This window comes from Pinus tabuliformis, chromosome 3_1 (genome assembly GCF_031772625.1).
Source record: "Pinus tabuliformis cultivar Carrire ecotype Pingquan chromosome 3_1, CPIR1, whole genome shotgun sequence".
Lineage (NCBI taxonomy): Eukaryota > Viridiplantae > Streptophyta > Pinopsida > Pinales > Pinaceae > Pinus > Pinus tabuliformis.
Genome location: NC_142301.1, coordinates 717,938,455 through 717,963,953, shown reverse-complemented (window position 1 = coordinate 717,963,953; position 25,499 = coordinate 717,938,455).

Sequence of the window (25,499 nt, the reverse complement as noted above, 5' to 3'; positions counted from 1 at the left end):
TTTAATACCACGGGCCAATACCACATGCCCAAAAACCATCTCTCATTTCACAATCAAAATATTTATAAATATTTTATTTGAATTTAATTTTATAACATTTTTTAATTAAATCTAAAAGCAAAAATATTATAATTACTTTTAAGATATATCTAAATCCCTTATCACATTCAAATATATGAGATATAAATAATAGTTATAAATTAAGATCCATTTTACCATATAAGTTAGTCTAATAATTTTGTAACCATATTTAAACTTTATTAATAAGCACATAAAAATTTAATACTTATAATATAACAATTTTTTTAACCATGGATATTCACCCCCACTTTACCATGGACATTATTAAGTTGTGAACATGCTTTGTTACAATACCATGGGCCAATACCATGACTTATCAATACCACATGCCCAAAAACCATCTCTCATTTTACAATCAAAATATTTTATAGTTTTTTTTTTTAATTTAATGTTATTACATTTTTGGTATGGAAAAGATATTGTAATGTCATGTTATGTTATCTAAACATTATGACTCAATCAAATTAAAAAAAATGATTAATTAATTAATTAAAAATTAAAATATTTTGACTCAATGAAATTACATAAAAATAGAAATTACATTAAAAAAAATAATAATTATAATAATTAATAATTAAACAAACCTAGATCCATTTTAACTTTGGATCTATCTAGAAATTTGATAATTAATAACCCTATGTTAAAATGAAAAGTCTACGTTATTATTTTATGTAAAAATTTTAGGTTATTATTTCTTTTAATCAAGTTTTGTTAAGGTAAATTTGAAATAAAAATAAAAATAACTCTATGTAAAAATGAAATTTCTACATTATTATATTTTTATTATATCAAGAGATTTTTTTTTTCCATTACTGGTTTTTGAGCTCAAAGTTTATAAGAACCCATGGTGTTCATGTGGAATATAGTCTATTTACAGGGGGGAATTATACCATCCTAAATCCATCTTCTCATTCTCCCTCTTTCTCTCTCTCTCCCTCACTTTTGTTTCACATTTCGCATTAGCCTTAAATGTCTATCTCTCAAGATTTGTCGATCTCTCAAGCTTAGAGAGGGATGGATCTTGGCTCGTGTATATCTAAAGAGAGGTATGCTATGAATTCTTAAAGTAGTATACTTGGATTTGCAAAATGTAAGATTTTTTTAACATAGGGATATCTTAAAGTAGTATACTTGGATTTGCGAAATGTAATTTTTCTTTTTACATACGGATATCATTTACTTTTGATTATGGTCTTGCATATTAAGTGCCCATATTCTGGTTTTGATGAGTTTTGATTATGGTTTTGATCAGGTGCAACGTCTATGACCCTTTCCTACTAAGTGTCTATATTCTAGTTTTGATCAGGTGAAGTGTCTATGACCCTTGTCTATTAAGTGCCCATATTCTAGCTATCATTTGGGAGGTGTTTTTTATTGCATCCAAGGATGTTGCCTTGTTTTGTGAAGTTACCAGTGGTTTTTGAGCTCCAAGTTTATGAGAACCCATGGTATTTCCCATGATATTCATGTGGAATATAGTCTTTTTAAAGGGGGAATTAAAGTAGCCTATATCCATCTTCTCCCTCTTCCTCTTCCTATGCGTCGAAATCATCAATTTTGATTCTCATTTCCCACTCGCTAGGTTTTGATTCTCATAAACTAGCCTAGATCCATCTTCTCCCTCTTCCTCTGGGTATCCCTCGAAACCCTCTGTTTTGATTCTCATTTCCCACTCACTAGGTTTTGATTCTCATTTCCCATTCACCTTAACTAAGGATGGATCTAGGTTGGTGTGTATCAAAAGAGAGGTATATTGTGAATTCTTAAAGTAGTATACTTTGATTTGAAAAATGTAAGGTTTTTTTATATAGGGATATGGTTTACTTTTGATTATGGTTTTGATCAGGTGAAGCATCTATGACCCTTGCCTATTAAGTGCCCATATTCTACATATCACTTGGGAGGTTTGCATAGGTTGATCATGATTGTAAAACCCTATCCCAAAACAAAGACATCTATCCACTTAATTAATCTTTTTTTTTTTCATTTTAAATTAAAATAAAAGTCAATAATATGAAAAATATCAATTATGGGGCTCAAAAAAACTAGAAGCACTAGTAGTTGTTGGGAGATTTTAGGTTTTCTAATATCATGAGAAAAACGTTTTTTTTGTTGCTTTATATTTTATAGTTTGTGTATAGTAAAATATGGTATATTAATGACTTAATCACTTTCTATCTTAATGGTTAATTTTTTTAAATTCATTTAAATTATAGTTAATTAACTTGATACAAAAATTACTGATGGGACAATATTATATAAAGGGAAAGTAATTTGATAATTATAATTAGAAGTTGTCCAAATTTGTGAGTGAATGATTATCTTCACTTTCAATTTCTAAATTGAGATATAATTAAATTTGTAATGGTTTATTTATATTATCATCACTCAAACATGATATTTTTCCACAAGGAGGTCACTAACAAAACATAATAAAATATATATATATATATATATATATATTATTTATTTCCAAAACTAAATAGGTCATTTCAAGTTACAAGGGTTTGTCTAAATTATATATATATATATATGAAAATTAACCATGCAATATAATATTATGTTGACTCCATTAAATTAAAACATAAATTATTATTTTAATATGATAACTATAATTATTATTTTATATGTGTCCTTAGAGGTATCCTAAAGTGTTGTTAGATTCTAGCTAGTTTATTTTTTATCATGTTAAGGAAACAATCATAGTACCTAAGGTGACCATGTATATTCATTTTAAAATTTAAATATTTTGTAATAATTTTTTTCAATATAGACAATTTTAAAACTGAAATTCACTAAGCAAAATCATAACAACACTTATCTACTAATCTCTCTCAAAACTACATCTCTCCCTAGACTTTTGTAATTAATATACATTTAAAAAATAAATATTCAAAACTGAAAACTAAATCTCTCCTTAGTTTCAAATGTTATATAAAATATTTTTTATTTAGTACATATTTAAAAACTAAATATTTAGAACTTTTTTTATTCACACCAAGCCAAGTTTTCCAATGATGGTCTAAATCCAAAACCCTAGTAGAAAAAAAGATTCCTTGCGACATGATAGGCTTCTTTGCGCTCAAATTGCTGGGAGGATGATACTAAGATGTAAAAACTGACAGTTCAAAAAATACTGTAAGATAAAGAATAAATAAGTTAATTACATTATAATTTTTTTGAGTTGAATTGCAAGCCGCAACCCTCGAAATTTAACAAAACATTACTTAAATCATGTTCAGGCTATTTACCTGCTTGGAAATAGTAAAATATCATCTTCCTTCTTAGCTCTTGCGAATATATGTAGGGATCTACATTTTAAGGACGTTGCTTTGAAATGTTGAGCATTTTTCTAGGGCAAAAACCTCTTCTTTGACTGATGCGAGGGGTTCTCACTTATTTCAGCTAGGGCTTTGCGTTTTGGGGCTTCAACTTGATACATAAAATTCCAAGGGAGACGCGGGCTTATTATCATTGTTTTGCTTGGCCGCAAGAGTTTTAAGGCTGATTTCTATTGTAAACCTTTATGTGCTATAACCTTTCGTGCTGATTTTCATCATGGAGATTTTATTAATATGTTCTTTTAGTATGTAATGTTGGATTTTTTATGCTTTTTAGTACCAAATTTTTTTTGGTTTGGGAATATTGTCGATACAGTTGGGGCATACTTAATGATGGACATGGCTATACCTGTACAATTTGTTACAACAAAAAAATGGGAGAATTCTATCTCCAATACTCATATTTGTTCATCTCCATCTAAAGATAGGTAGGATGAGTAAAAAATATTTCACAAAATCCATGCTCTAACATAGCTACTTGGAAACTATTTTACAAACTAATTATACAACAAGATACATAGATAGATTATTCCTAATTTTTCAATAGGCCTCAAAGGAAGTACCCAAACTCAACAAGCAAGGATTGTAATTCCAATGCTTTGTTCCATTTAAATTCTTGTTCTCACATTTCTTTCCCAAATTTCCTCCCTCTCATGACTGCCATAGAGCTTAATGTTTGTTTAGCTACACTTGCATAAGTGAGAGTTCTAATGTCTACCTTTGTTACCCAAGCTGAGGTAACATCTTCCCTCACTATCTCTAATCATTGTTCCTCCCATGGATTATTAATTTGTTGTTTCACCATTTTTCCCTTGTATTTCTTCTCAATTTTTCCATTTTCACCTTTTTTATTTTTTGCACTTATCTTCTTCATGTCAATTTTCTAAGGACTTATTGTGTCTCATTTCCCACTCCTCACTCATATATCTATATTCCAATACATGAGAAATATATTCATATTCCATATGAGTAATATACATATTTCAGTCCTCAAGGGATTGCTTAAAAAACAAGGCTCATAGTCATTACAAGAAATACTCGTTATGAGTCCAACACATTGTCACATGTATGATTTATCCCTACCAGCTGCGCTAAACATAATTGAGTTTCCATGAGAAATATCTTTATATTCCATATAAGGAATATACTTATAAGGAATCTACTTGTTTTGGTTCTTGATGGATTGATTAGCAAGGCTTCAAGCCATTACAAGAAATACTCATTATGAACTTTGTTAGCCCTTTAGAATTCCTTTATTATTCAGTGAAATATTTGCCATGATCTTACAAGATTTTATAATCTAATGAAAGATTCGCCATGATTTTACAAGATAATATAATTTGGTGAGAGATTCGCCAAAAAAATATATATACATATTATATTATTGATAAAATCACCTTCCATACGTATCATGGGGATTCGCCCATTTATTATATATATAAATTTAGGGGGGTTCTTAAAATTTTCCCTGAGAACAACCCAGTCATATTTTCTGCTGCTTATATTTTCCAATAATGAAAAGAATCCCGAGTCTCCAATTCGTATTGGCCCTATGTTTTTAAATTCCTTTGTAAAAGGATTCGTTAAAAAATAGTTGTGTGTTTGGGAGCATTATGTTGGTAAGGATAAAACCGCCATTGGTCCAACAATACACTCTACTCTGTATCTTGAATCTATGAATCCCAAATGAAATTGATATATGTGGCCATTCTGATGAAGATATTGAGCAGCAAAACAATTGTCTTCACTATTGAGGAAAGGAACGATAAATCCAAATTCATTCGTAGAGACATTCTTGCAACGTAAAAAGAAAAAAGGTTTTTGCAAAGCATTCTTCCATTTTTTACAAACAGTGCCAAACTTTATCACAACTGATAAAGGGAGCCATAGGAAGACAAGTTCAAGAACTTCAAATTGAAGAAAACTCTGAATAGTTGGATCCATAATGAAACAGTGAAATCACCTAACAGTAAGAAAAAAAGGCAATTGATATCAAAAAAACAATTTAATGTTGAATAAAATTAAAAGTAACATAAATACATCATTTACCATACACAATTTTCCATTTTTTTAAGGATAATAAATGTTGATGGTTGTGTAAGAGTGAAATTTGAACTAATAAAAAATAGTTGGTGAACAACTTGGTTTTTTTTCTAGATTCAAGATCTCATGACTACATGTTTTGTATAGTAGTGAATTTATTCTAGTTATATGTTTTAATTATTTATGTAATGTGAATGACCTAAATAATTTCTGGTTGGAATTTGACAAAAAAAAAATTGACTCAATCATAGTGAATCCAAAAATATCAAATTAAAATTATATTACTAAATTTCTAAAACAACATATTAGTATATATTAATTTTTTCATATTTAGAATTAGCCTAAAATTACTTTACTTATTTATTATTAAAACAATAGATTGTTAATATGATAAGATAATCTTTGTAATGGACTGCATTAATATCACAACCTAAGCATTCTAATGGACTACATTAATATCTATATGATTATGATTATGTGTATATGGAGCTTAAATTAATAAATATTAGGAAATTTAAATAATAAAAAATGCAATATGTTTTATGTTTGTGAGATTTTTCAACATAATTTTATATATTTATAACTTTTTTTAATTATTTGAATTTCTTAAAATTTATTAAAATAGTATTCCTTAATAATGTAATTTTTGACGATACACTAATCATAATAGTTATAATTTAAATGTTCTTAACCATTAAGAAAATGTGTTTTCTAAAACAATTAAGTCTATGTCTCCATTGTTTTAAAAAAATAATGATATATAACTTGATCTTAATCTTAAAACTTAATTATTATTTTTATTTTATGTGTTTATAAATATTTTTAATGGGTTGTCTAACAAGTAGATGTTAACAAATTTTTGGTTGGAACTAACTACATTTTACTTGTGATTCCAAACAATCTTTACTCAAATTTACTTGTAATTTTTGTTTTTTTTGTTGAATCAAATTTACTTGTAATTCCAAAGAATTTTTCCCAAATTAAAAACAATAGAAAATCTAAAAACACATGAATTTAAACATATATTAAGTAAGGTGTTTAAATTTTCGCTTAAAAAAAATTGAAAAGATTTGTTTTATTGAATTAATGTATTCTTATACATATTTTTATTATACAATGTTTTTTTTGTAATTATAATTTATGAAAGAAATAAAAAAAAATGCATTTAAAGTTTCTCTAAAAAAATCGAAATGATTTTTTTTTTTAATTAATATATTCTTATACATATTTTTACTATACAATGTTTCATTTTAATTATAATTTATGAAAGAAAAAAAAAGGTTATAGTAAGAGATTTAATAACACTTTTTATAATATAATTTTATAAAATCCATATCTTATTTTTCTAACATATTGTAATATGTATGTAATATTGAGAAGAGTTTTTCCATTATTCTCTTATATAATTATATTATTCTATTTCTTAAAAAAAAAAATTAAACAATTCTCAATAACATATTAAATACATTTAATTATTTAAATTAATACATTCGAGCTAAAGACATATACATTATACATTACCCATATTACACATATACATCATGGAAATTCCTACAATATTAATGACAACCAATTACATTTAAATACACATGTAAATATTCATAATTATACCTCACACCCTTTTTCAATCAACCACACACACATAAGATTTGACATTATCAATTAGCACGAAAGTTGGGTTTCTTTATCCACTTGATTATGATTATCGGGTATATGGAGGTTAAATTGAAATATATCGATGGCTTGCTAATAGATGCAATGTCATAATTTTAGGAGTAAGACATCCATCCAATTGAATAGAATAGTGTTTAAGAGCTATATCTAATTTTTTCAAAAAAATATTTTACAAGGCTTTTAAACAAGTAGAAAAAGGTGTGACATTCTTTACAATGAACATTTAATAGAACAACATATTCCACTTGTTTGGGTGCCAAAGTTAATTTATAGTGCCACATAGTTAATTTATAGTGAACAAATAATTAGGTTAATTATGAGTAATTTAGATTAATGAATAATTATGATTAATTATAAGTAACTATGGTTTATTTACGTTTATGAGTAATTGACTAATTCTATGTGTTATTTAGGTTTATGAGTAATATACTAATTCTATGTTTCAGTTTTTAGGTTTATGAGTAATTTCTAGTAATTCAGGTATACACCATTAAATAAGTTAATTAATAAATAGTTATGATTTAAATATTTATTAATTATTTGTGATTTAAACAATTTCTCATTTAATAAATATAGTTTTAATCATTATTGCAAAACTTATCTCATTTCATTAGTATAAACATTAAGATCATCGTCAAATTAAATCATGAATAATAAGTAACTTAGATTAATGACTAATTATCATTAACTATGAGTTATTTAGCTTATGGATAATTGACTAATTGTATGTTTTAGTTTTCAGTTTTAGGAGTAATTTATACTAATTTAGGTATGTGAATAAACAATGTCTCATTTAATAAGTAATTTTGATATAAATATTTATTAATTATATAGAATTTAAACAATTTATCATTTAATAAATACTTTTTCAACCATTATTATAAAGCTTAATTAATCTCATTAAAATTAGTATAAATAATTATAATATTAAAAGATTTATTGAAAAAAAAAGTAATTTAAAAAAATTTAAAAAAATCAATAATTATATATATTTTTTCAGTTGGAAAACAAAATTGAATAAATTTAAAAATATTTGATAGTAAATCACTTTCTCTTTTACAAAAGGAATTGGTATCATATTAGTTTAAATATTAAGATTGAAATTAGTTTAATTATATAAATCAAATATCTAATATTTTTTTTTATCAAAAACCCTTAATTTTGAAATATTTTTAATATATTTTATTTTAATAACTTATTAACTTATCAAAATCATAAAACTACAGATTTACTGTCATAAATTTATTAAAAAATTTCAACAATACACCTCATAAATTGTAAATAAAAATCCTTGCAAAAGTGAATGCAACCTAATCTACAATGAGAAAGATATGATGAATGATGTTAGAATAAATTTGAAATGACCAGAAAACAACTTGATCAATTTTCTTGTTTCGATTAAATTGACTCCAGTTCCAAAATATTCTGTTAATTGTTGGCTGCTGGCAGGTGGCTACCTTGAGATCCTTTAGCTGTCATATTATAATTATTCATAATAGTAGATTATATATCAAAAAGAAAAGAAAAATGTTAAAAGAAAAAAGATAAAAACATGTTTATGTTAATAATTATTTGTGATATTTTTGAATTCTTATAATTCTTGTTAATATTTTTAAGTTCTTTTTTATATTACTTTATTAAACAATTACCAAAACCAAAATGCAAAGATCAAAGATATACACCAAGACCTAAGGAGGCCTTCAGCAGAATGGAATTTGCTCAGATCTGGGCAGCTTTACCTCTATTTTGCGTTCTTGTTTATTTCTCAACTATGAAATTATTTTATTAAACAATTACCAAAACCAAAATACAAAGATCAATCGGCTACTAGTAAGCTTAACAATTGGCTAGGTAGTTGATACCAGTAAACTTAACAATCTGAATGTGATTTTTACTTAAAACTTTCTTGACCACCTATTCTATCACTAGTCTCACCAATCCAGTTTCTTGGAAGTGGATGTAAAATTTCATCAAAATAACGACCCAACTTACATCCAAATAACAACCGCAGTCTTCTGACAAAGTCAATACCTCTACAAAATACCTACAGACTCATATCTTAGTGTCTGTTTTCACATTTAGCATAACTCTTCTCCACGCAGTGATGTAAAGCGGCTTATATGAAATAATTTATGGCGTAATTTTGAGTCAATGGCTGTTTGGGCCTCACAGTTGTTTTTCTCTAACAGATTATGTATTCACTATTATAATTATTCATGACCTGGCTCTGCTTACAGAGTGTATAACCTGAGATCTAGCGGTCTGCTCTCTGCAGTGTAGCTAGTCCACATGTTTTTCAATGAAGATTTCCAAAACAATCTCTATTTTATTTCATTTTCTTCATTTTCAAAAAAGAATTCGTAGTCATCTTCTTTTCTCTTTGGTCATGTGTCACGGTTGACCACTGATTCAGTTTGTTGCAAAATATTTAGTCTTTTCAATGAAGATTCCCAAAACAATCTCTATTTTATTTCATTTTTTTCATTTTCAAAAGAAAAATCTTGCTCATCTTCTTTTCTCTTTGGTCATGCATCACGGTTGACCACTGATTCAGTTTGTTGTGAAATATTTTGTGCAGGAGTTTGACTCGCTCCATAGGAACTGAAGTCGTGCCTTGCTCCATTATGCTATTTAATTGCTCGATGGTCTTTCCACCTCTGGTTATATTAGGGTTTTACTCACCCGTTTTATAAAAGATGGCGTGAGTAGTTTAGTTTCATTATAAAGAACTTTTATGCTCTCTCTATGTATTTCGGTTAGGTGGAATTTGCTAGAAGTCCTGGGTAGCTTTATCCCCATTTTGCTTTCTTGTTTCTGATTTATTTATGAAACCAAGGTGGAGCAAAACTACATAATCATACAGTACGATATGTTGTGCAAACGTTAACGAAGATAGGCAGGTTTTATATTTCAAGATAGCTCTTTTCATATTTCTCAATTCATTTCAATTTACATTTTTTACGGTTTCATATTGAATCCATGACAATAATCAAATTAGTATGATAAAAACAATAACAGAGAAAGCAAAGGCAAGACACCTTTTGACAAGAAAAACTGTCTCATGAGTGCAGGGTGACTATTTACAGTGTAAGACAGTACAGGATTTTCAGGCGTAGCCGAGGAGGTGGAGAGCACTGGAGGACTGCATCCATTTCTCCTTTCGCAGTTTGAGGGACAGCAATAAATTCATTTAAGGGTAAACCCAACCCTAAAAATAAATCTCCCACAAATATATATACTCAAACCTATCTCTCACATCGATTTGGACAATTATTCTGTTCGTTCTTATGTTCTTTCGGAGCGAAGCATAACTGCGGAGGCGAATCCATTAGATCTACTAAAAACCCATCTTACGCCTTTCAGAGCCAAGCGTGACTACGGAGGAGAATCCGTTAGATCTACTCAAAAGCCATCGATTAGATCGCTTTAGGCGTTCGTGGGTTAATATAGTCATGATTATGCATGAAATGAGCACAATAGGATTCGGTGGAGTATTGATTGGGATTTTGAATAACTGAAACGCATTATCCAGGCAATCGATTGAATAGTTGACAAGAAAGTATTCATGACAGCATGGACCATATCGATTCTTGATGTTTTTAATTGAAAAGGCGACTCTGGTACTGGCAGAAAACCAATCAGACATGCATGGCATTATGTCTTGAAAAGTAAGATGCTGCCCAACATTTGGGCCCTGTGAGTTGTCCCCTTCCGCATTTTAGAAGTACAATCTACGATAAACTTTTCTCCGTGCTACTTAGTTATTTCCTAGTTCTAAAGCTGCTTCATTGTAAACTGAATGTCTATTTATTAATTGATCGATTCCCATCATCAATTCAATGGTTTTGCATATGGTTTTTTTTATAGGGTAAGGTTTTGGTCTTGGATTTATGTTGATTGCAAATTTTAGGAATATCTTAAAACTTAACTTTCACTTTCACGAGAAAGGTTAATTGTTTGAGGTACAACAGATCAATTACTTAAGCTTTTTCAATTCCAAAATATTTCAGAGTTTGACAGACAACAACTAGATCAATTTTTTAACAATACTTTAGCAATAATGAACAAAGCCACATTAGAGTATTGACAAATCTATTTCACAGTGGCCATTGAAAACAAATCTAGGTAACAAATTGTGCACCTTTCTTAGGAGATAGAAACAGAGAGAAGCCCCTTCAAATAGTTCGGGTAATCCTTGCACGGATCCTTCCAGCATTCCTTCTTGAAAAAATACCAGGTAGAGAAAATGAATGCTATGAAAGATTTTTCACCTTTTTTACCAGATAGAAGCGTAGAGAAGCACTTCAAATCTTTAGAGTAATCCTTCTAGCATTCGGAGTAATCCTTCAAAAATTCCAACAACCCAAGTGCTAACAAAGAAATGCATGCATCCACTGAGCCTTTGATTATAATATATGGAATGGTAATGAATAATAAGTACAATAAATATTTAATGACAATTTGGAAAGCTCAAGATGGAGTGGCGTTGTTGTTCTATTATTGCTCAAGGTTACAATGGGGTATGGAGTGGGAGAGTTATTCTATTATTTCTCCAAGTTACAATGAGATATAGAGTAGTGGAGTTATTATTAAGACCATGAATGGTGGACCCTTGTTTTTTGGAGTTATTATTTCCATTGAGGATTAATGGAACGATGGGTGGAATGGTGAAATTGATGGACACCTGTTTTTTGGAGTTATAGAGACACCTATTTGCTTTTTACCAACACCTGTTATTTAGAATTGGACTTACTTTACCAATGGTTTGAAACGGATTCTGAAATACACCTTTCCACTACTAAGCCAAGTGTATGTGTAATGTGTGTGTTACATTTTGTAGTCTTCCCATTATGGTTAATCCTCATAAGTGTCAATTAACAAATGTCATGGTAAATTTTTAATAGAGCTTTGTAAAAAATTAATTTAAACAAGGTTTAATCATGCCATTTAGATATGCAGGGAAGTTAGTAGTGTGAATTCAATCCATTGATATTGTGGCAACTGTGAGAATATGCTGGCATATAAGGGAAGTTAGTAGTGTGAATTCAATCCATTGATATTGTGGCAACTGTGAGAATATGGTGGCATATCAGTGAAGTTAGTAGTGTGAATTCAATCCATTGATATTGTGGCAACTGTGAGAATATGGTGGCATATCAGGGAAGTTAGTAGTGTGAATTCAATCCATTGATATTGTGGCAACTGTAAGAATATGCTCGCATCTTTTAATTGAAACCGTCCATCAATTTTTTTGATTAGTAAAATCATTAACATTTCATAGTCTCAGAGTTAAACAATATAGTATAGTATAGTTGTAAGTTAGTAAATATTTTTTTGTAATATAGATCATAAAAATCTAAAATTTAATATATATATATATAGATATTTTCAAAAAAATTCCCTTTATATATTCGTATGAATAATATATACATTGTTGTCTTGGGTATCTAATTCCTTCCAGTGACTTATAGTGGTAAAAACCTGTATATCTCTGTAATGTCATCATCTCCAGTGATCACAATGGTTGTTTCAACTTCATGTACATTTCCGGTTACATTGGTGTATATCTTTTATACTAAGCCTTCCGTAATGAGGTAGAGAACATAAAGTATATAGTATAAGCGGAGATAATTTACATGTGTACTTTCGTAGCATCAATTTGCTATCCATCGTCCAACTGATAGATTTTTGAGTGACCAGGGGAAGCTATAGGACTTCCATCGAGTGAGCGTGAGCTTTCTCATTAAATTCTCTCAAGATATGGTTGTAACTAATCCATTCGAAGGAGGATTCTAGCTTCCGGATTTCCAAAAGAAGAGACTTCAGGCCAGTATTATACACTGTGTTCCTGAGGGATGCGCAGTCAATAAATAATTCAGAGTCCCAAAGACTTGGATTCTATTAAAAGTAATCAGTTTTGCAAACTGTAAAAGAAGACCCTGGAATATTCTACCTTATTATTGTTACCTCTGCTAGATCGGCTGACTCTGTTAAAATTCATCATTCCTGCAATCTGTAGAAGAAGACCCCGGAAAATTCTACCTTATTATTGGTACCTCTGCAAATGGAAGATCTGCCGTAGAGAAAGTGAGGTCGGAAGAAATATATGAGAACCCCTATCCCAGATAGAGGCGAGTAGCCTTGGCACTATAACTTTTATTTATATAATAAAAAACAAAATTATATACAAGTTGAAAATTTAAAAATTGATAATAATAAAAATTAACATGTAATATTAAAAATTTAATTTAAACTCAAGAACTTGATTAAAAAATAACTAACGTAGTAAATAAATAAGCATTAAACCCGCTCCAGGAAGAAAACAAATGTGAAGCGAAACCAGGTTCATAGCTCAATAACATCGAGAAGGCAACTTGTTGTATGTTCATATATCAATAACACTATAAAGTTAGTTGTTTCAGCTGTTTTTTAATTATAAAAAACGACATTGTGCGTTTAATAGGGTGATCCATTTGAATAATAAAATATTGATAAACCCGTCTGTTCAAATGCAACAATGAAGCGCTTTATCTGGATGAGTGTGAGAATGTTAAAAATCAATGTAAATTTTAAATAAGGTTAATTATAATAATAATAAAAAGATATGTGAGGTATATTTAGCTGTTTATATAACTTAATATAATTTGATGTAAACTAATTAAAAAAAAGAAAAAAAAAGAAAAATTTTTAAATTTTATATTTTTCAAAAATATTTTAACAAATGATATCTAATTTATATATATTTATATATAAATGTTAAAGAAATATTTTAATGTTAATAAATAAAATAATACACATGTTATGTAATCTCTATAACATTCAAAATTATAATTTAAACAATAAAAAATTACACATTGCTTTTTGTACTCTAAAATAAGTTTGGACTTGTTTGAGATGAATCTATATTGATAGAAAGTTAGTTGTTTCAGTTGTTTTTTGAATGTAAAAAAAGACATTGTGTTTGTAAAAAAAGACAATATAAATAAGTATAACCAAAACGACGAAAAGGGCAAGCCCGATTACAGGTGCTGTCAAAACCTAATACTCACAGGTGTTGTCAAAACCTGAGTTATCCGAGGGAATACTCAGGTATATCATTCTTTTAGCTTGAATACAGGTAAACAACGAGAATTTAATAAAGGAAAAGAATTTATACAAATTGCAAACATAATCTAGCATCAATATAAACCAACAATAAATTATACAAGAGATTTAGGTGGAAGGAGTTTTTATGACAGAAGGTTATGAGAAATCACCCTCTGTTTACAAACACTAACTACTGCAAGAGGGAAACTGTCGTTCCAAAAGAATGCAAGACACGTAGGTGGAATAGAGAAATGGCAATAACAGTATAAATCCATTTACACGATATTTTACGCTAAATAATGTTGAATTCCGTAGAGGCATAGTGGTAAGAAAGATGCCTATAAAATCAACATAGAAGTAAACCAAATGAAAGAAATAAGACAAATTTGCATTAATCATGAATATATAATAATGTCAAGTAGAGTAGGAAAAAACAAAGGGTTCAGATGCTCCAAATCCTTGACAGCTAATCACAGGCTGACATAAAGATTTCGTACCCAAAACTATTTAAAAGGTTAGAGGCCGCATAAACCCCTTTAATTACAAACTCTCGATGGCCGAGAATGTTTGAGTGTAAAACTGAGCAGTCATAGTAAAACAGTTCATACAAAATTAAATATTGAGTTGAAACTCTAAACAAATTAACTTAGGAGAAGACCCTAGCAGTGCGAGATACTCAGAGGAGGCAGATAGGATGGTCCAAGCCTCAAGCGGAAAGCAGAGCGAGGGTTACATCCAGCCTTTGCCATGGCAGTGCAGAATTCCTCCAACCCAACAGGAAGACGGGTATTAGAACCATAGCCAAAGAATAAAACTAACAGAAAACTCAATGGAGGAAATGCCATTAGGAAAGCAATATACCTGGGTTAGGCTAGACCGAGGAGACTTTCTGCAATCGAAGGCAGCGCCATGAAACCCGAACCTTGTTAGAGAAAATAAAAATCTTTAGATATTGTATAACAAATATAGAGATAAACGCAGAGCTATGAATCCAGCTATCTAAATGAAAGGCCATTACCTGTGTGAGGAGATTAATCTCTGCAGCAAACATTGGAGCCACCATTCGCAAGGAGGTAAGGAGAAGAAGACTAACCTCTACAACAAATGCCCGAGGCAGAGTTCCCAAGAAAGAAATGAGAAAAAGATTACACGTAACCAAAGGATGAGAAAGAGATTACACGTAGGCAAAGGATTAGAACCCTGAGGACTTACCACCTTCGTCCTTGGATTGCCCAGAAACTGTTGATTCTTTAGATTGCCCAGAAACCGTTGATTCTAGAGGGAATCTCAAGCCATAGTCAGAGCAGTACTGCATTAAAAACACTAGCGGATAAACACCGTCACGAATAATCCGCATCCAAATAAATGTGATATGGAGCTCGAAAAGACGGAAAGTAAATATAATTAAGAAAATTGGACAGAGAACGAAAAATGTAAACAAATACGACAAGACAAATGTTGCTATGAAAATGTAAACAACATATTGTTCATAAATAACTACGACGGGACAAATGTTGCTATGAAAATCAAATTCAGTTATATGATGACATGTAGATTGGGTTGACAGGGAACCCTCTCTTGAATGTAAATTCAGACCAAGTCAAATGTGTTATTTGATTAATTGTAAATTCAGACCAAGTCAAATGTATTATCGCTCAATTACAATGTCTATAAACTCAATACATGATAAGAATAATTACTAGCACAATCATATTTACCAATGTGATTGATAAACGGCCGATAAGTGTATATGAAACATATATACAACCACATTTTCCAATGTAGTTGATATATGCTGATAGGCTTATATGAACCACATTAATAATTATTTTCGATATTTAGAATTATTAATAACTATATAAATATTAATAACCATTATTTATATATATTATTATATTAATATTATAATAATAATATAAACTCCTAATATATATTAATTAATAATAAAAATAGCTTATAATAATATATTATCATTATATTATTAAATAATATAATAATATAAAATTATAAAAAAAATAATAATAATAATAATAATAATAATATCTCATTATAATATTATTATATTATTATAATAATATACAAATATAATTATTATTATAATAATAACAATAAAGACCAATTATTTATTATTTAGTATTTATGATAATTAATACCTATACCAATAATAGCAACTATATTCTTATATATTTATATATTTATGATTATTATATTAATATTATTATAATAACATAAACTCATAATATTCTTCTTCTTCTTCTTCTTTTTCTTTGGGTTTATAATATTAGTCCCTTTTTTGTTTATTATTACTTAAGGGTTTAATACTAAAATCCCAAGGGACTATGAACCAACGGGAATAATATTGAACAAAAAGGACTAATATTATAAACTCAAGGAACTAATAAACCCAACTCTTTAATATTATAAACCTAAGTAATTAGTGGACCCAACGGATAAATATTAAAAACCTAAGGGATCAAGAAGCACAAGGAATTGATATTACAAACACAAGAGAAACATAAAGATGACCATGAATGATATTATAAACCCAAAGGATTAATACTAAAACCCCAAGGAATTATGAACCGAAGTAAATAATGTTAAACCCAAGGGACTAATATTATAAACCCAACATTGGTAAACCCTAATATAAATATTAGAAACACTAGAATAAACATGGTTTATTTTCATGGTGAGAGAATCATTGTCACAATGTGACATTCAACCATGGTTGACCATGGTTGTCTATGATTGACAACGGTTGACCATGATTGATATTATAAACCTAAGGGAATAATAAACCCAAGGCATTGATATTATAAACCCCAAGGAATAATAAAACTAAGTGATTAATATGAAAACCCCAAGGGATTATGAACCCAATGGAATAATATTAAACCCATGGGACTAATATTATAAACCCAACATTGTTAAACCCAAATATAAACACTCCAAACACTAAAATAAACATGGTTTATTTTCAGGGTGAGTCAATCTTTGTCAAAATGGGACATTGAACCAAGGGACTAATATTATAAAACCAACATTGGTAAACCCAAATATAAATACTGCAAATATTAAAATAAACATGGTTTATTTTGACAGTGCGACAATTATTGTCACAATGCGACAGTCAACCATGGTTGACGATGTTTGGCTATGATTAACAATGGTTTACCATGATTTATATTATCAACCAAAGGGAATAATAAACCCAAGGGATTGATATTATAAACCTAAATGAATAATAAACCCAAGGGATTATGAACCCAAGGGAATAATATTTAACCCATGGGACTAATACTATAAACTTCACATCGAGTAAAGGCAAATATCAATACTACAAACACTAAAATAAACATAGTTTATTTTGATGGTGAGACAATCCTTGTCACAATGCAACATTCAAACATGGTTCTCCATGTTTGGCTACGATTTATATTATAAACCTAAGCAAATAAAATAACCCAAATTTTTATATTATAAACCCAAATGAATAATAAACCGAAGGGAGTAGTACTAAAACCCCAAGGGATTATGAACCCAAGGTAAAAATATTAAGCCCAAGGGACTAACATTATAAACCCAATATTTGTAAACCCAAATATAAAAATTACAAACACTAAAATAAACATGTTTTATTTTCATGGTGAGACAATCTTTGTCAAAATGTGACATTCAAGCATGGGAATAATATTCTAAACCCAACATTGGTAAACCCAAATATAAATACTACAAACACTAAAATAAACATGCTTTATTTTGATGGTGAGACAATTCTTGTCACAATGCAACATTCAACCATGGTTGACCATGTTTGGCTATGATTGACAATGGTTTACAGTGATTGATATTATAAACCAAAGGGAATAATAAACCCAAGATATTGATATTATAAACCCAAGGGATTAATACTAAAACCCAAGGGATTATGAAGCCAGGAGAATAATATTAAACCCAAGGGACTAATATCATAAACCCAACATTCGTAAAACAAAATATAAATATTACAATGTCTAAAATAAACAAGATTTATTTTCATGGTGAGACAATCCTTGTCACAATGTGACATTCAACCACGGTTGACCATGTTCGATATTATAAACCTTGTTGGAATAATAAACCCAAGGGACTAATACTAAACCCCCAAGGGATTATGAACCCAATGGAATAATATTAAACCCAAGGGCCTAATATTATAGACCCAACAATTGTAAACCCAAATGTAAATATTACAAAGACCAAAATAAACATGATTTATTTTCATGGTGAGACAATATTTGTCAAAATGGGACATTCAACCATGGGACTAATATGGTAAACCCAAATATAAATATTACAAACACTAAAATAAACATGGTTTATTTTCATGGTGAGACAATCTTTGTCAAAATGCGACATTCAACCATGGGACTAATATTATAAACCCAAATTTGGTAAACCCAAATATAAATACTACAAACACTAAAATAAACATGATTTATTTTGACGGTGAGACAATCCTTGTCACAATGCGAGATTCAACCATGGTTGACCATGATTGATATTATAAACCTAAGGGAATAATAAACCCAAGGGATTGATATTATAAACCCAAAGGAATAATAAAACTAAGGGATTAATACTAAAACCCCAAGGGATTATGAACCGAAGGGAATAATATTAAACCCATGGGACTAATATTATAAACCCAATATTGATAAACCCAAATATAAATACTATAAACACTAAAAGAAACATGATTTATTTTGATGGTGAGACAATCCTTGTCACAATGCAACATTCAAACATGGTTGACCATGGTTGGATATGATTGATAATGGTCGACCATGATTGATATTATAAACCGAAGGGAATAGTAAAACCAACTTATTTACATTATAAAACCAAATGAATAATAAACCCAAGGGTTTAATACTAAAACCCCAAGGGATTATGAACCCAAGGGAATAATATTAAGCCCAATGGACTAATATTATAAACCCAACATTTGTAAACCCAAATATAAATATTACAAAGACAAAAATAAAAATGATTTATTCATGGTGAGACAATCCTTGTGACAATGTGACATTCAACCATGGTTGACCATGATTGATATTATAAACATGAGGTAATAACAAATCCAAGGGATTGATATTATAAACCCAAATGAATAATAAACCCAAGGGATTAATACTAAAACCCCAAGGGATTATGAACCCAAGGGAATAATATTAAACCCAAGTGACTAATATTATAAACCCAACATTCGTAAACCCAAATATAAATATTACAAACCGTAAAATAAACATAATTTATTTTCATGTGAGACAATCTTTGTGATAATGTGACATTCAAGCATGGTTGACCATGGTTGGCTATGATTGACAATGGTTTACCATGGTCGATATTATAAACCTAAGGGAATAATAAACCCAAGGGATTAATATGAGAAACACAAAGGAATAATAAAACGAAGGGATTAGTACTAAAACCGCAAGGGATTATGAACCCAAGGGAATATTATTAAACCCAAGGGACTAATATTATAAACCCAATGTATATAAACCATAAGACAAATATTATAAACATTGAAATAAACATGATGGACAATCACTGATTTTCATATTGAGACAATCCTTATCACAATTCCATGTTGGATCATTGTCGACATCATAATAAACCATGTTTGACTCAGGAATAATAAACCCAAACAATTGATATTATAAACCCAAGGGATTAATACTAAACCCCAAGTGATTATGGACCAAAGGGAATACTATTAAACAAAAGGGACTAATAATATAAAACCAAGGGAATAATAACCCAAGGGATTGATATAATAAACCCAAAGGAGTAATAAACCTAAGGCATTATTATTTATTTTCATGGTGAGACAATCCTTGTCTTAATGTGACATTCAAGCATGGTTGACCATGGTTGGCTATGATTAACAATGGTTTACCATGATAGATATTATAAACCTAAGGGAGTAATAAACCCATGGGATTAATATGAGAAACCCAAAGGAATAATAAAACAAAGCGTTGGGCAGTGGATCCCCTGTAGGAGGTTTTTGGGGCTTGAAGCCCAAATTTTGGTCAAGTCTAATGTAAATACCCCGCAAAATGCGGGCGCGGAGCGCAAGAGTCTAGGTTGTCCTCCCTAAGATAATGTAATTTAATGTAAAGTGTGTCGGCCTACCCATGGTCCACAGACCATGAGATTGTATAAATAGAGCGAGGCTCTAAGTGTAAAGTCAGTCTTGGTTTTGACAAGTAACAGAGAGATGTGAAGGCATGGTTAGAAGTGAGAAGTAGATCTGAAGGTATTGGGTCGTAGTGATAGGTACAGGCTCTGCAGCTGAGTGTGCAAAGGCTAGTAGAGTCCGCAACTGAGTGGCGGACCGCTGTAATTGAGTGCGCAGGGCAGAGTGGGGAGTGTACTTGGATAGAGAATTAATAAAAGATAGGTTGATTCTGAAATATTGTGTGTCTATGCTTCTGTTATATTTATGCATCTCTTTACATTTTTATGATTGCGCGCACTTGTTATGAATGTTGAATGATTAATGAGAATATTGGGCCCACGCAGTTAAGTTAAGATCTATAATAACAGCACAGTAAGGATAAAGGATCTAGACAACACCTCTTCACGCTCTTTACAGAGCTGCGTGGAAACAGTTGCACAAGTTGCGAAGGACAGATGGCTGCGCAGAGCAGCGTAAGCGTGCAGGTTCGGTTCGTGAACTTCCTAGATTTCAACGAGACATCCCTAGGGTGCGGAAACCTGGTTCTAGCACCCTCCCATACTACCTCGGGTGAGACCTCAGTCCGCATACCATGGATTGTTGCCGAAAGGTCCGGTAGTTTCGGGATTTATTTGGCTAAATCACTTCTAAACCTGGGTCAGGCCCCAACAAGCCAATAAATGGTTCCATTGTCGGGACCGCGTCTGCCTAAGGGTTGTCTGATGTCGTGCCACTGGAACCCAAGAAAGAAGGAAATTAAAGAGTGGTTGGACAAGAATATTCACGAGTTTGTGACACAGGAAAACAAAACTCCATAGGTATTGGAGAAAAGGTGGCTTGATCGCTACGTATATACGAAAACCCACGAGATGTTCTTTGCGTCCTTTCCTTTTGAATTGTATGAGTGGATCGCAAGGTTAGCCAACAACCAGGGAAGGCGTAAGCTTGACCAACCGATAGTGTGGACTCCGAAATTAGTGCGCAGACTAGAGGCATCAGAAGATAAGATCACACGAGTTGTGGACCATTGGCTTGACTAGATAATAGGGAGATTTATCACTAAGTTTGCGATAGACACGACCATGAGCTACAACGAAGCAGAACAACATTTTCTTAAGGGACCATGAGGTAAGTACATTAAATCTTTGAATACCTGGATTAAGATGCTGTTGTGTGAAAAGTGGGTTATGCGAATACATTAATGGTTGGAACGATGCGAAGTGGAAAGATCTACAAAGATAGCGGGGAATTAGGAAACAGTCCCTTAATTTCACCTTCGAGAGAGAGCGAGGAAGAGCTCGCTCGGGTCTCTCCAAGAAGTGTGGTCAGTTTGATAAGGCAGCGCATTCCATAGTTACCACCTCCAACCACACCACCACCCTCTTCACATCCTTCACCTCCATCTCCAATCTGAGGTACAGGAGCTCTCACACTCCCACGAGATTCTCCCATATACAGTCGGGTTCACCTGATCCTGGTCTCGCACCGTTATCTGGTAAATACAATCTAGCTCATCGTCACTTTCATCGTTGCGCACTGGTTCAGTGTAACGCGCTCCCTCGGCTGGGTCTAGTGAAACTACTATGTGTAGGGACTTTTTCTCGAATATCATCTTCCGCTTCTTCAGATTAATGACTCCATTCATATCAGTGGCCCAGTATATTCCTAGCAATGCGGGATAAGGATTGTTGTCATCCCAAATCTCTATTACTTCAATTTCCGTCAGTGTGCTTGTGCCTTCGATATCAACTGTTACCCCTTGCAACCTCCCCATGGGAAAAATATTCTGTTGGTTCGCCATTCATAATTGAACAGGGGACCACTATAACACGGGCCTACCCATACCTTCCCATGTTTGATTTGGTAATACATTCACGTCTGATCCCAGGTCTAGGATTATCTAATCCATTTCATATTCACCAATATGTGCCGTCAATCTCATTTCCCTCCCGGTGCGCAATGTATGCTTCCACAATTTCCGAACTACACGTAGTTCCCCTAATCCCGCGCACCTGTTGATCAACTCTTGTAGTCCCTTAACTACCTTATTGTCACGCAGCAGTTTCATGCATGTCTCCAAAAAGGTAGTAAGCATAGAAGGATCCATCCTTGGCTTTGGCTGATCCTTACTACCTCAAGTATAGGCCCCCATGATGCTCTTCTTAGCTTCCATGAAAGTCTCCTTTGCACGTTCTAAGTCAAACTTACGTTCCTTTGTAGGAGCCTTGTGAACCCATGTATCTTCCTCAGGCTGATTCCCCTTATCCTCCCATATGGTTTCACCGCTTCTTAGCATCATGTTCAGATTTGGGTCTTCTTCGGGTGGTTCAGACCTCATCATTTCGATATTCTGAGTCGGAGGAGGCTGGAGTACCCCTTTCTCGCGCATTTGCGCAATCAACATAGGAAAATATATCATTTCATGATCAAACTGAGCATAGTATGAATAGGATATTCTCGTCAGGTTGGTACAATCACGGGTGTAGTTCCCTGGTCCTCCGCAATTGTAGCAAATTAACTGTTTGTGGCCCCTTCCTGGTCCCATTCCTCCTCATCCTCAACCTTGCCCCTGAAATCCCGCGCATGCCATCCTCACAGCTAGGTCAAGGGCTTGAGTTTCTGTCTGCAACTGATATACAGGGGTCTGATCCATCATTAACTCGTAGCTATGACAAGTATGCTCGTCGTGGCCTATTGACCTACAGAAATTAGAAAACAACTGTTGGGGAGTATGTGTATACTTCTGCAGCAAATTACAATTATCCGTCGTGTGCTTTCCTCCTATCTAACAGATTGCACACCATAACGTGGGTGTCATACTTGGCCCTACCTATCCCTCCGGTCTCAATGGCATTGGCCCCCCTCCTACCAGGTAGTTCGCGAATACTGGACATTGGTCTTTGTCATGGCCCTGGCCTTTGCATTTTATGCACCACACTTCCTCGCGCGCCTCTGTTAGCGTCGCCCTATCCTGCTTCAAGCTCTACATTTCCAGGCAGAGATGTGTAGTTGCACATGGATTTGTTGAACTCCCAACCCCAGATCCTGTATCAGTGTCTCATGCAACCTCATCGCCATTTCCAACGCTTCGGCCTGGGTAGAAATTTTTTGCTGCCACGTCGCCGTCCTCAGGTGCAGTGTTAGAGATGCCACAAACCATGCACGATGTTGTGCATTCGTGACCATCATATTAGCCTCACAGATCATACTCTTCAGCCGTTGATCTAGATCCCAGGGGGTCTCGCCTGGAAGCATCGCAATCTCTTTCAACCAAATGATTAACTGTGTCTCTGATTTCGGCCGGCTAAATTCTCTATTCAAAGCATTTCGGATCTCTGCTATCCCTACATTTGGGTGGTCATTAGAGTGCTTGATATACCATGTCAACGTGCGATCCTGTAGCACGCTCACCAATGTAGCCTTCTTAATGTTGTTGTCCGTGACCCTTTTGTTTCCCACACTACTTTTACCATGAACCAGAACTGGTCCAGATCCTCATTCCCTACTCCTCTGAATATAGGTAGCTTGATTGCGCTTTCCATGTTGAACTACAGGGTTGGTGGGGGTGGAGTGGGTGGAGATGGAGGTGAAGGAGGTGACAGTTGATATCGAAGGTGCAAGCACACTGATAGGCTTTGAAGTAAAAGAGATTGTCAATGACAACAATCCTTATCTCGCATTGCTAGGAATAGACTAGGGCACTGATATGAATGGAGTCATTAACCTGAAGAAGCAGAAGATGATATTTGAGAAAAATTCCATACGCGTAGTAGTTCTGCTAGACCCAGCCGAGGGAGCGCATTACACTTAACTAGTGTGCGACAATGAACTAGATTATATTTACCAGATAACGGCGTGAGACTAGGATTGAGTGAACTCCACTGCAGATGGGAGAATATTGTGGGAGTAGGATAGCTCCTGTACCTCGGATTCAGACAAGGAAGTAGAATGCTGGCAAAACCGGTTGCACGAAGTGACAACGCTGAATTGCAACATGATGATTAGATCACTGCATTGCATGACGACAGAGGCAAGGGAACTGCTAACATATGATGGAGTAACAGGGGTGGATGAATTCCTATACAAATTTGAAATTGCAGTACTGGAACAATAGTGGTATGGTGCGCTGGAATGGGCGTTGCACACAACACCTGCACGATGGTGGAGTACACATCAGAAGACTATTGTAAACGGGCATGAATGTAGGAGGGAAATGCACTTATCGTTTGGAAGCCCCTGGCAACGAACGAGAGTTGGGTAGCCAGGACGAAGCAGCTTGCGCACCCACCTGTGTCGATGAGTGCAAATGAGTGCTGTTCAAGTATGCCCCAGACTAACGATCAAAAAACAACACCAAACGCAGTATCAGGAAAAGTGACACACCCCACATAGGTTCCACGTAGAAGCATTCCAGAAAGTATGAAGAATCTTGAATAGGGTTTACCAGGAGGGATGGACTAATTGGGACCTCCGTGTACCAATGGTCCAATGGGCCTATAGGGCTATGCACAAGAACCTGTGCACGAAAATTATTTCGAAGACGACGGGCAGAGTTGGGGCCATAGTTTTGGAAAAGAATCATCACGCCATAACTCCCATAATTGGGTCCGCACGCGAGGATGAGCATATGCAGATTCAAGAAGCCATTCAATGAGGGATCCTTGAGCTTCGCGAACTCGAAGAAGATCGGGTACGACTGAAGGATAAAAGCATGTTAATGAATGCGGAAATCAGAAAATTGGAAACCGAAATCGCGCAAGCATGTCACGTCGATAGAAGGACATGACAAGATATGGACAACCATACCACTACCTTAGAATATTGTCATCGAGAATGTCTGGCTCTACTACCATGGCTACAACTACACCTTACTACAAAAAGTAAACAAGGGAGTGCACCGCATGAGCAAGAACACGAGGTGCTGACTAGCACGAGGGTAACTAAGGAGGGCCCGCGGACTGGGTTGGAAGGTGATTTGAAGCCTCGCACTGGTAGTGCGACCACCTGACCGTCCATAGGAAGCACAGTCTCAACGCTCCAAGCAG